The 14123-nt window shown below is 38.7% G+C and overlaps 1 protein-coding gene across 7 annotated transcripts in view; it reads right to left on the bottom strand.

Moving 5' to 3' along the window:
- The window catches only part of ESRP2 (epithelial splicing regulatory protein 2), a 45281-nt gene that overhangs the window by 28753 nt on the left and 2405 nt on the right, over positions 1 to 14123 (bottom strand). The gene's annotated exons all lie outside the window — the stretch shown is intronic.

Below are 14123 nucleotides of genomic sequence, written 5' to 3'. Positions count from 1 at the left end.
CCACAGTGCAGAGGCATCACCCTGTGCTGCTTATTCCACCAGGTCAGCCTCTGCTAGGGCTCTGATGAATCATTCCACATTTAAAGGGACACGTTCAATAGTTCACCACACAGATTAAAAACTGAACAAAGAAGAAAGAATCGAGCAGGCTGCTCTGTACGTTTACCTCCCTGAAACCTAAAACAGTTCTTAGGGAAAAGGTGGTGAGAGGGAAGGAGAGAGGTGGAACACCCGTCTGAAAAACTGGCTCTACAGGATCCGGGGCTTGTAGCTGAGAGTACAAAGAGAGCAAAGAGACATGTTTCGCCAGCAGCAAAGCTGGACGAAAGCCAGCACAAGCTGCTGTGTTTTCTGCAAATGAATCCCCAGTGGCTGAAACGACACAGCCCCCTTCTCCATGTAGCCTTAACTGAACAAAGCTGGGGATCGCAGGGAAACTAAGATTCCTCAGTAAGCTCTTTCAATAGCTATGATGCACGAAGCACTAAAATAAACTACTGGCTATTTGGATATTCCCATTTCCCTAACTAAAAATAGCTCTCATCCTTGAGAAAGGCCGCTGCCTCTGCACTGTGGCTGGCATGGCAATGAAGCAGGGAGCAGGCAGCTGCAGAACCCAGCCATGCTGTCAGCTAAGCTGTATCTGAACCCAAGATACCCTGTGGGGTTCTCTCCTTCGTTCACCTCTGAGAAATAACAGAAAATTTGGCTGCTTCTTACTCATCTGACCTGCTCCTAGTGCTTCTTCAGAATTGGATCCTTTCTGTTAATAAGGCACAAAAGTTTCTCTGTTTTGCTTCTGTTAGCCCTGCTAACCTGTCACAGCTAACAGCACCAGTCTAGACACAAAATCGTTCACAAATCCTCAGAATTAAAGGCATCTTTGCAATTTAACTCTGGACAGAATCATCTTCCAGAAAGTAGCTTAGCTTTTGTGCCATGCTCAGGCTAGACATGCCTCTATATCCCCATGTAGGTATTACATGGCACTCGCTGTGTGAGGACATGGTTTCAGATCAGTGATATCAACAGCATGCTAGTGAATTACCCAGAGGTTACATTTTGATTACACATGGATACACGATCAAGTTTCTGCCAAATTGACTTCTTAAGAAGTACTCATTTTGACATCTTTTGGCTGTGAGAAGACAAGTCACACCTGTTCTAGGCAAAAATTAAGACTGAGAGACCAACAGGTCATTTGTGATTCTGTATAAAGCCTGTCAAAAAAAAACTGTAACCGTGTCTTCTAGATCAGTCCTTTGCAAAACAGGTGTGGAGCCCCATTTTTATACACACATACATCCTACTGTCAGGGCTTTCTATTTGTAGAGGAGATTAACTGCTGCTTTGCTAGAAAAAATGTCTAAAAAAAACGTATACAGGAGTGACATCTTTTGGTCATTATTAAAAGGAACACTTTCAGAAATTACTTAGAAGAAAAGTTATTTTGGCTCACCTAAGTTCATATATTCCAACGTACTCCCTTGAGCTTAAGAAATTCACATGACTAGTATACAATGGTCCTAGAGAAACAGCAAAGATATAATCCACATATTTTTAAGATACACAGTTTGAAATAAGAAGTTCTATCTTAGGCACACACATTTGAGCTGTTCCCTTTTGCTAAAACCTGGGAAGTTTGCTAAGCATGTTATACCCCCCCATTTATTTGAAGAAATGAAGAATAAGTTTCCACTCTGATAAGCATGCATCTCTATGCAAAGCTTAAGCCGGAGAACTACTTTAGATCTCTTTCACAAAGAAATTATTTTACCTACATAAGAGACCTTCTCCAGCAATGAATTACTAGAAAGTATAGGACAGCAAGGACTCCATCATAGACAGGTGACTCCTATATACAGATGTATGCACCTGCATGTGGTTATGTATAGAATTATGCAGAGTGACACAAATTATAAAAATCAGATCAGCTGAACTTTTGTTTGCATGTCTAATAATTCAGGCAGTCTAAATTTATGAAGTTATAATGTTTCTAAATTTTAGTTCACAATACCTCTCAAGGCTTCGCTTTAGGTCCTGAAAATTGTTGCATTTTCATTTTATTAGTATAGTGAAGTTTGAGAACTACAGTTCAGTCTATCAGACGGATTCTCAAATGGAATTTATCTACCAAAACATGCCATTAACACTAAAATCCACAGACACACACACATATAGCATTTTTGTAGAAACAACTTCAGTAGCGACAACACAAAGCATTTTTCTCAATCCAGAAGCACAAGTTCACTTCCATGCATACCCTCCCTACTTTGCCATAGATGAATTGTCAATTGAAGAAGGTATTCAAGTTGCTTCCTAATTGCAGCTCTCCTAGCAAAGAAACCACATGCTTTGCATATTAAGACTTCATACCAGCACTTTGCAATAAGCATCCCAAATGCCTCAACTAAAGCCATACTATTTACCACCATGTTTGATATCCAAATTCATTTATGTCCAAAAAAAATCATTACTTATTACACATTACTGTAAGTCACTACATTAGAGCTTTAGACTGTCTTTTAGGCCTTTGGCATGGATTGTTCTTTGCTTGCAGCACGGACCATATAATAATGAACTGTCTTCCTGCTGGTAAGAGAAGCATAAAACACCAATGGCAACCCAAAACACCACCTCTCTGAAGATGCTCTACTACACCTTCTGCTTCAACAGGCAAAGATATTCCAAGTCTTGCCTCAGAGCCTGATTTTACAGAGAGCCCTCTACAATTTATTGCTAGAGAACAGCTAAAACCAAGCATATAGTTGCAGGGGTGCTGTTCCTGAAAAAAGGGATCGAAAGTGTGAAAACTGAAACAGGCTGCCCAGAGAAGTTGCAGAGTCTCCATCTCTGGAGATATACAAGACCCAACTGGACTTGGCCCTGGGCAACCTGCTCTAACTGCCTCTGCTTTAAGGGGTTGCACCATCCATAGGTACCTTCCAACTGCAACCATTCTGTGATTCTCGCATCTCTTTGCACTCTTTGTATTGCCCATTCCACAGCTACACTAAGGCTACCATAGTGTAGTATACATGGAGGTTTGTGTGTGTCTTGAGGGCAGGGGTGAGATGCAACCAAATTTGGTGAAAAGAAATTTTCTGCCACCAAACAAAAGCAAGATTGGAGCACCACTGAAAAACAAATGTCCAGCAGCCCTGAAGCCTCCCTTAAACTTACAGGCATGAGAAATCTCAAGAGTAACTAATCGTTGGTTTGGTATACAAAGCTTGGACACACACACAACATACCCCGACAATGGCAACTTTGGAAAATAATTTCACCTCGACATTGTGCCTCAGATCCTACACCTTCAAGGGTTTCACATTTATTTACAATACTCTCCATGGGCAGTTTTCTGCTCCTTCCCTCTTCAAGTCCTGGTGATAATGCCAGCCTTACCCATGCAATGGTGGAATTTAAAGCATGTCAATACTACTGGGGAAGTGTGTAGACTGCATTTCAGCAGTATTTACAAGTATGATAACCCTTTATTGTTCTAGGTAACTTTTTAAACAGAGAATCCTATAGTAAGCCCTTGCCTTTGTTGACCTGTTAGCTGCTATTCCACATGGCTGATAATGGATACATGGTGACCTTGTACTGAAACTGCTGGAAGAAAAAAAGAAGCATAAGCCAACAAGCTCCAGACAAGTTTTTTTTTTTTTTTTTTTCCTCCTCCCCTAGCAGCATAGGAAAAGGTACTGTATTTAGGTACTATTCACAAAAAAGAAGTTGCCCCTTGGCTTTATTTCTCTGCAGAGGAAACTAGCACAAGTGACACAGGCAGCTCAGGCCCACTCACTAAAAATTCTAGGAAACTATATTGCCAGTTTGATTTCTTCTATTAAAAGAAAAGCAATTTTTTGCTCTGCTGAACACTAATGCCTGAGATTACTTAGTGAGTGAAAACTACCCTGGACAAAGGCATGGGTTTCATTTCCAGCATGCCAAAGACAGCATAACAGTGCTCAGTATGATTAGTCAAGTCACCCATCACCGACAGTATAAAGGTACTCAGACTGCATTTAATAATGGAGTAATCAATCAGAATGGCCACAATAAGTGTACCTGAGATAGTCCAGTATATTTACATGTGAGCAATCCAGCAGAGTTTCCATCCACCTTTGGAATTTGGAAGTGTAAGAACAGATTTGTTCACCTTGATCTCAAGGAGCTGCAGGACACAGCACTTCTCACTACCTACTATCTTGTCATTTTATATCCTTTCCCGCAGAAAGCTTCAAGAGCAAGCCAGGCACCACATATCCTGCTGCTTCTGATGTTCTTTCAAAACAGCTTCATCTACATTAGGTGGCTGCATAGACACAAACTCTTATTCTACAAAAAAACTAGTTAACCACAAATGGCACAAGCTTGGTAGCAACAAAGATAGCCGAGTTGGTCTCAAGCATCATCTGATTGTGGAGTTCTGCCACAAAATTTCAAACATTACAAATCTTCAAAGCAGCCAGAAGAGAAAGAGACAGGATATATATTTTTAAAGCTATTTGAAAATATCTATTTTTTATCTTTTGCGTTGGTGCTGGGAAGTTGAAATTTCAGGAAATAACTGTCCTCCTCATTGCCATCACACTGGTCACCACAGAGTGGTGAGGGAGATGCACAGCCCATATATAGTTCTTATAATGACAGTTAAGGTTTGAGGGAGAAAACCAGAAGGTATTCAAGTTTATTATATCCTTCCCATTCAACAAGTACTTTAAAATAGGCCATATTTTTTTCCACAGATACATGAAGGGGCTGTAAGTTCAGCTTAGATAAGGCTAACCTACCATTAACATTCTACATGAAAGCTTTTTTTTTTTTCTAAGCATGGTTCAGCTACAGGTAGAATATGAAAAACATAAATGAAGCAATGGTTGTCATGCTTTGTCCATTGCCAGCCTGTAGAGCATAGAAAACACTGTTGTTACTCAAAACTATAATAAAGTGTGTGAAGTGGCTACATTATTTCTTTGGGTCATTTTAATTGGGTGCGGGTCTCTCCGCTACAACAGAAAAAACAGCTGCTTAAAAGTTTTAGTTTTTCCTTGGAAAGAATGCAAAAACCTAACCTTCTGTCAAGACAAAGATCTGTCCAAGCCATGCCACTTGAGCATTTTATGACCATTTCTGATTAATTATTTCTGACATAGAAGTTTGCAATACCAGATTATTTGCATGCTTTCCAGCTATCATATCTACAGCATCTCGTTCAGGTAATGCATTAAGCATAAAAAGTAAGACCATGGTTCAGGCCACCTAAATGTCACAGCAATCAGGTCACAGCTTTTATCTTCGAAAACACAATCTGTTTTAATAAGAGAGTGCTGAAATGTGCACGGAACTCTACAAACAAGCTACTAGAAGTTAGCCTTGTTTGAGACAAAAGAAGCCCATTCCTGCAGTGTAGGAAATGCACAGTTTCTACACTTGCTTTAGTGCTGCATTATGTGTCAGGTAACTGAACAACAAGGAAACACTGAGAAAAAGTAAGCAGTTTTCAAGTTTAAATTAACCTATAAGAAAGAGGCCATTAGGCAGCAAAAACAAACAACATGCAAAAAAGATGCATATCTTACAGATCACCTAGGCATTTGTTTGTGTAGGTTATTCACAAGTCTATCTTTAAACAAAAGATAGCTCTTACAGGAAACTTTGAATATTTGCAAAAAAAATCCATATTCTGTCAACCTTTTACCTATATTTCAAGTAGGACTACAACGGTGCCTCACACTCCTCATTGGCTGTTTGCTATCAGTTCAACTCACAGAGCAAGTCATTGCAGCCTGAAAGAAAAGGTTGAACAGACTTTCCAAACTCTAGGTTTTAATTCATATACTGTGACTGTAATATTTCCTAAAATCTTAGTTTAAGCATGAGTTCTCTCTACGTTCTATACCTCCCCCACTCCCTCTTACTTCTGTTTCAAGGACAAACTTTCATTAGCAATGTGATCTTTAGCACCGGCTCTATTGACTGTAATGCATGGTACCGCTCTATTTACTCAACACTACCTCATTGTTTGTAGTGTAAGCTTAACCAGTTGTAGGAGAATTGCCGATGCCTTAAAAATTAAAACTTCTTCCCCCACCCACCCCCGTTTTTTTTTGTTTGGTTTTGTTTTTCAGGTTGTTTTTGCAGTAATGTCCAAGGAAATGGGAATTATAAGAAGATGGTATACATATTATCCACATTTTTGTTTCCTTTGAATGAGATTCTCTCTCATTCCTTTAACCAAATACAGTAGAATACCATAAGCATGGGCTGCCCTGAATGGACTTGAGATCCAGGAAGCATCTTATCTTGTAATGGAATCCAAGTGATCCTTGCTCATACCCTTATAAATATCAGCAGAAAAGTCAAGCTTTCACAAAACTGCTCTGAGTTTTCCCTTTCTTGTTCAACGTGCTTTCATGAAAATAAAAAGAAGTAGATCCCTAGGCCAACTTGCCTTTAAACTCTGAAATTTTGAAGTCACAGATTAGAGCAGCAACCCCACACATCAAGAACTGATTATGTTTGAGAAAGGGAAAAATGAAAATAAGTGAAATGATTATCTCTAATAATTGTAGTAGTCTACTACCGAGTAAGATCAGAACTTCCATTTGGCCTTCCAAGGGATTCAGACCCCCCCAATAAAGAACTAGAACAGTAACAGGGGCATTATTTAGATGTTGCTTCCTCTTAAAGAACTGCGTTCTCTTTTCCACGTAGTGTCTTGTTTTCAAAGCATTATGACTGACAAAGCATCATGTGAGCTGCATAGAATATGAAGTGAAGCAAATCACACAGCTCCTTGTGATCAATTCTTTGTGTCTGAGATTTGAAGGGAGGAGTGGGAGGTGATTTATAGTTTCTTTTGTTTCTTTAAGTATACCACAGGAGCAACAGTTCTCTTCTGCCTTGCACATTTACCTGGTGTCTTTTCACAAGCTTTACAATAAGCAAAAGTTCATCCTGTCACAGTTTGTGCTGTAAGGAATGACAGTGGCTAGTACACTAAAAGCAAGGAAACTCCCAAACTCTTTCATTGTTGCAGTCATTCTTGCAACTGTAACATATTTTCCAGTTCTCAAATTTGTGCATCTTCCCCCAGTCTGACAGTTACTTGATTCAAGATATTTGACGTATTATACACTGTTTTGTGACTCTCTTCACCTCGAATGACTCCTAAACTAACTTTTAGGTATTTGGGAACACAGTTACAACAACATCTACTTACAAAGGAAGACCTCCACAATGGTTTTTGCACTTTTATTTTCCTGTTTGCATAATTTAGCTCTACTTTACTTTTAGTGGAATTCACTGCAACAGAATTACTTATCAGGGACATAATTGTGTCTTAATTTATGTAAACACATTTGATTTCACACACTACAAACATCTATACAATTCATTTAAATGATAAAGAACATGCTTAAATTTCTCTAGAATTAGAAACAGAACAAAAACACCACTAATTAGCTTTGGTTTCAACTCAGTCAGAATGATAATACAGACAGTCCATAGGCTGCTCTAGAGCTCTAGTGACATAACTTTTTTCTTTTAAGCTAAACGGTGTCCAACATCACCACAGGAGCCTAGTTCTTTAAAAAAGAGAATAAAATAGTTCCATCTATATACAATGTTTCCACTGTAGCCTGCTGGTTGAGTACCCCAGAAAGACTGAAGGATAGAAAAACCAATCATGTTCATAAACTTTAGATGCCACAGATACCAATGTAGGGAAGAGAGACATTATTATATTTCTAACTGAAAGATACAGGAGTTCCAATTTTAACCACAGGAAGCATAAAATGAAACAGGGTTGACATTATTTAAGTTGTTACTTACAAATAAATCAAATTCCAATCAGCATTTTTATAGCTTTAGCCACAACACTGCTTTGCTGGCAATATCAGTTCCTGTCAGCATCCGTGTGTCACTCTTAAACCTGGATGTTCAGCAAAGAAGTGCTGCAACACGTTGACAGAGGTGTTGTCCTCATTGGGCAGCACTTACCTATGCAAGACCTTCTGCATATAACTTAAGGGTGTTTTGTTTTTCTTGTTTGTTTTTTGTTTTTGTTTTTAAAAGCTCTGAGCAAACCAACACACTGATGCAAGAACTGTGCAGCCCTCTCAAAAGCTGTGACAAGAATCAGATTAATTCTTACCCAAGGAAGAGAGAAACAGTGAAGGTTTGCAGACAACACAGCGTCCACACCAAATTTTGTAAACTGCTTCCCTGCTAACGTGTAAGAACTGGTGGAGACATCGCATGCATTTTTATTATTAAAATGGTAGAATCCAAATCCTTCATTCCTCATAATTATTATAATTCCTCATTATTGCTCAGCCACTTTTGAAACCCCAAAAACAGTTCATTAACACGTTTCCAGGGACTTTTTCCAGTAGCTATTTACAGCAAGTCATAAGAAAGAAGTTCAAAAACTTTGAGGATCATGTATTCACCAGCTGCAATCTTTGTATTAAAAGGCTTCTACCCTTTGTTTTACCATCTTCCAATGACTTATATAAAAAAGTTGCAAGTACAATTTCAAGAGAAATTAAAGTATTCAGGTATAATATCATAGTAGTGAGAATACTGCAGTGTGCCAGTGACACAGCTTTAAACATTGCACAACCTCACATTGTGTGAAGACAGGTATTTCAAGCTTTCGAGCTATTCTGAACATGTCATAGGAACATTTATTTTTCTATATATGCTAGTCCATCCAGACATAGTAAGAGACTTAATGCTAATGTTTTAACTTCACCAGAAGAAGCAGCAGCATACACTACCATAAAAAGTCTACTCCAGCTAATCCTCAAACCACTGCGCCAAATTATTCACTTCTAATGAATATGGTACTTCCCTTAAAATTAAGAGGAGAAAGAAGTAGCACAGCTAACTGGAAATACCACATTCTTATGCTTTCAGAGAAAGTAATATGCAGCTTTAGACAAATGCCTTTAATTCTCTGGTGATTCTAAAGTGAAATGTACCTAAACACAGGAACAAAGCAAGGTTTAAATAAATACTCAAGGAGTTCTGATGAAAGCATTGCAGCCTTCAGAGAAAATAGTTATATTGTTTTTCCATAAAAGCTAACAGAACATAAATGCTGCCAATAAAAAATGCATTCATTATATAATATATATATTATACTCATACATAAGTATGTATATAACAGAGGGACTGTTTCTGGTATTAGCTCTATAGTTTTTGAGAGAACAGGTGTGTTATAATCATAACACAGGGGAACTGAGTAGCACAGAGGATTTGTAATGGCAAAAAAAATCCTACACTATCACCAACAGAATTACAACTAGGGCTCTTTAATGAGAGTTTGCCATCCGTTTTCATTGCTAAACAGAAATTCCATATTGCAACAGCCTGCAGTTACAGGAGGCATTACCGCACCTTTGCTTCCCTACCATAAAGGCTGACAGTTATCCAATATTAGGTATCAAACATTTTAACTAATGTTAAGCTAGGTTTATTAACGGAAATTGGAAGTTATTAGATGCTTATAATAAGAACCCTGCATAAGACTGCTCACAGCCCTCTCAGCCCTTCTGTAAGAGGTGTTTGTGTCTCACCTGCCCTGACAACCTGAAGGCCACCTTGTGTGTGCCGGGGCATCCTCATCACTTACTGCTGGTGCCAAACCAAGGCCACAGTTTCACAGTACAAGCTGTTTGGTAGCCAGGCTGCCTTAAAACATTTCTCTCATTTCAAACACAGTGTATGTCCACACCTTGGTGCCACGGCTGCCCTCAGCAGCTAACCACCTAATCTGCCTCGCTGCACATCAAACAGAACTGCTCCAGACCAGAGCTGTTTTTGAACTCAGCACTGGGCCTTGCTCCAGTTTAATGTGCAGCCCCCAAGACCTTTGTATTGGCACAAAGCAGGAGAGGGAGGTCCATGTAAGCACCACCTTAGTGAAAGGTGCTACTGAAAAATTTTTGTGCAACTGCAGCTCGAGAGCATGATGTGGGGGCAGAAATACTTTAAGCTGGTATCACCAAACATGTTGGATCATGAAAACACAACCAAAGGGTGTAGTTTCATGGGATGTGAGCTTGGACAGCAAAGCAGCTTACAAGTTCCCACCCTACCTGCTCATTTCAGCGATCCTGTTTACAGCACGGCCTCATAAAGAACTTTACTGACACAACAGAAAGGATGGCAAAGCATGGTGCAGGGGCAAGAAGCTGGCTTTGCTGCTGAAGCCAAATCTTGTGAAACTACACCCTAAATATTTGCTGTGGAAAGAACAGCCTGCTCAGTAACACTTGCCAAAGGTTTGCCAAACACCTGCTCCAAAACTTCAGAACTCAGACCCAGCAAACACTCCAAAACTCCAAGCAGACTCTGCCAAAAGTTATATCGGGCTAATATAGTCACCAAACAATCTCAAATTGGAAGACCCACCACAGTCCCAATAAATAAATAAAATTCAGGTTGTGATCAGTTTCAAGAAATGTCTTTGACCGAAAATAATTTACATGCTGTTTAGTTCCCTCGAATTAGCTAAACTTAAGCCAGTAACAGAACAGTAAGAATTAGCTTTCTGCTCCAGGAAAACAGCCCAGTATTACCACTAATATACATTTGAACATCCTTTTTCCTATTCTACATTTTTGGGGGGTTGCATTTATTTGTCTTTTGATTAACAGCTGAAGACAACAAAAAAAAATCAGCATGCATTTTTAGGCTTTTTTCCTCCAGTCTGAAGATTCAGAAGTACATTTAAAAAAATATTTCAGAAGTCATTTACCCAAAATGAAGGTGTGACAGCTGGAAAGAGAGCCAAGAAAACTTTCTGCTAGCACTTTGTGAAGAGGAGGCTGCAGAACAAGTTTCTCTTTTAAAAAAAAAAAAAAAGGTTGCAACTGGTTTATCAGGTTAGAGGAATTTACTGGTTCTTCCACCTCTTCCCTGCCCGCCCCCCTTTCTTTCCAAATGCTCATCTAATCAGCTTGTTTCTTGCTGAATTTGTTGATACCTGAGAAAATAAACTGCTCTTGCAGCTCACATAAACAATCAATAGGCATTTGAACATGCTTTAGAGAAGTGGTAATTTGCTATCACCTGAAGAAGTGGCAACCTCTCAGTATTTTCAATTTGAGCATGGTTTAGCTGAGAAGGGAAAACATGCCCAGGTTAGCCTTTCTATGATGAAGAATATGAATTAAATTTATCACTAATGTATTGCATCCAATGTAAAGTTTGATGAAAGACCAGCAAGACTAGGACAGTCTTACAAACAAGTTTTTCATACATATATGTCACTCCACAGACAAAATTTGGGTGCTTTCAATAGGTCCAAAAGCAGACCTCTCCCTTTTCATGTATATCATTCAAAGAAGGATGGTAATTACAGCTAAACACTGCAGACACCTCTCCAAAATTATTAGCTCTTCTTAGACTCCATCTTTTGTCAGGGAGACATGCAAATATTGCCTTGCAAAAGGAAAGCAACATGTCTTAAGGCAAATCATACTGAATTAGCCAGGTTTTCTGTATGGGAAGGATTAAGAAATCCACAACACTTTCAACTTAGCATTGGATTTTTAGCTTAAGAATCCCTATGGCTATAATCAAAGAAGCACATGAAGATGTCAGCTTTTTAATGACAGTGTAATGAGGATGAAAGAAAGGTGAAGTTCATTCTGGTTTTGCTCTTTTAAAACAAGCTTCCATTCCTGCAAGGTTTCAGATAGCAACTTGAAAACATTTTTTCCCTTAAAAGTTTGGAAACTGGGAAACCATAAAGCTCTAAAAAGAAAAAGAAACTCTAGAAAAGAAAACTCTAATTCACATGCTAAATAAGGCAGCCCCATGATTTGAGGATCTGACCAAAGAAACCTAGCAAGGATGTCCTAGTGCTGCAGGAAGAAATGCAGGACGCTGTTCCCTTTAGTAAGTATTACAGGTAATGCATGCTTAGAGGCTTACATCACAGGTTCAAAACAGTTCCAAACATACACTTGAACTTGAGATTTCCTGCTTGCTTTGTTTAAAAAAAAAAAAAAAACACCCTCACATGTTTTCTACTCAGTAGCATTCTTCAATTACAACACCACATCTCAGTCAGCAGTTTTATGTTCACCATTAATGGCCCTACAACAGACAAGTTATTACTGCCATTTTGAACTAAATACATCAAGCAAACTGCTTCCAAAAGGCATACACTTTATGACTTGTGGCAGTTATTTCCCTAGTATTTGTACATGTACAGGATCTTTCCTCCCCACCCAAAACATAGCTACCAAAACATTGCACATCAGCTACGAGAAAATACAGCCGGATCCCATTAATGAACTAGCGTATGTGGAATCAAATGCTTGTTAGCCTAGACAAATACAGTATGAAAAACCTTGTAGAAAAATGTACAGAACATACACTACAACAAAATAAGCTTGATTATTTAGGGGACACTGTGCTTCAGAACCTCTCTTTGTAAAATTACACAGCAAAAATACATCGGGGAAAACAGAAGTGTTTTAGAATACTTGAGACAAACCCAAGCAATGAGTTGTCTGAGGTGCAATGCTGTGAGAATATGAAGTAAAACTGAAATGATGCAACATTGGTTAAGTGCTTTGTTACAAGCATAGTAAAGATTTAACCACAGACTATAGGTTTTTGGTAGACTATCATTCATGGAAAGTGAACTAAAAAGTAACAGGAGGTTTTCTGCTATCAGTGGGAAAACTCCAGGCCCACAGAAGCTGATCTACCATTTATCAGTTATGAATTTCCAAATCAAAAATTAAAAAATGGTTGAGGTTGGAAGAGACCTCTGAAGCACAGGTAAAAGTTACAATGGCTTTATGGCTGGGGATTCTTACTTCCCTCTACCTGTAGAGACTGAGAACCCAAGGCAAAAGCCAGAAGCGGGTACTGAAACTTTCATTTATAAGATTAAGATGAGTGCTAAAGTGAGCAATTTTCAGCTGCATCATCAGATTCTCTACCACAATCCAAGCAGGGTGTGGAAAACTAATTTCACATACTCTACAACATTATCTCAAATCAAGGTACGTCTACTTCCTTTTCAAATAACCACTTCACCCACCAGTACTTTTGCTAATCAAAATACTTTACTGAGGGGAAAAAAATCCGTATGTGTCAATAAGTACCTGACACCCTTAAAATATACGATGCAGTTAAATCATTTAATGGATTTACCTTTAAAAATGCAGAAAAAGAGTCTACTGTAAAAGAATACAGAATTCTACCTTTTGCTGACATTGCAAGTGAGAGAATGAATTAATTCTCCCCAACTCCCATGGAATCAGGAAGCATTGAGGTGCAGGGAGACAAGCTTAGGTAAAGGGTGTTCCAGCACATCTATGACAGAATTGGCCACATCACATCTGGCATCCAACAATTAACAGCAAAATCATTATTTGGTTGCATAGATATGCCAAACAAAAAGGGTAAAATTGTTGTTTTTCAAGAGTCTACCACACCTACACACAAAGGTAGTATTTCCTTTTATTTGCTAAATCAGACCCACCTACAGTGCAATTTACAGCAATAAGATATAATCTCTCATAAAGTATTGAGTGTAATTAAAGTGTGTCTGTTATAAAGGTAAACAGAGTGTACTAGGCTAAGCTGTTCCAGATGTCTTTAGTGCAAGATCTGGGACAAGATCAAACCTGCAGCTGCACATTTTCTCAGGGGTTATTCTGAAGCATTAAAAAAAAAAAAAAAAAAGCCTCTTGGTTTTAGAGTCTAGCAAAACTTGTGCAAGTAGAATAAATGCCATCCACAACTGATGTTGAGAGATTTTAAAAACACAAGTTACGTATTTCTGTTTTTAAAGGTACCCACTCCAGAGTAAAATGTTAACCATTCAGTATCAAAGAGGGTTAGGACCTAGTCTGCCAAGTTATCTCTGTGTCACCAGAAGTTACAGCAACATGAACCTGTTCTACTGCCTAAGCAAGTTTCTTGCTGAAACACACCTACAAGTGATTCAGGCAAGGTGTGGAAAGCCAGTTTTATATGTTCCACAAAAACACACTATTGTATTTTTCCACTCAAGCACATTTTGCATGCATAAAAGGGAAAGAAAGCAAAATTTCATGAACTGAGTACATACAAAGTAC

The sequence above is a fragment of the Cygnus olor genome, chromosome 12, assembly GCF_009769625.2.
Source record: "Cygnus olor isolate bCygOlo1 chromosome 12, bCygOlo1.pri.v2, whole genome shotgun sequence".
NCBI classification, from domain to species: Eukaryota; Metazoa; Chordata; class Aves; order Anseriformes; family Anatidae; genus Cygnus; species Cygnus olor.
Note: the sequence above shows the minus strand (reverse complement) of the source record. Positions and strands in the feature narration are given on the sequence as shown.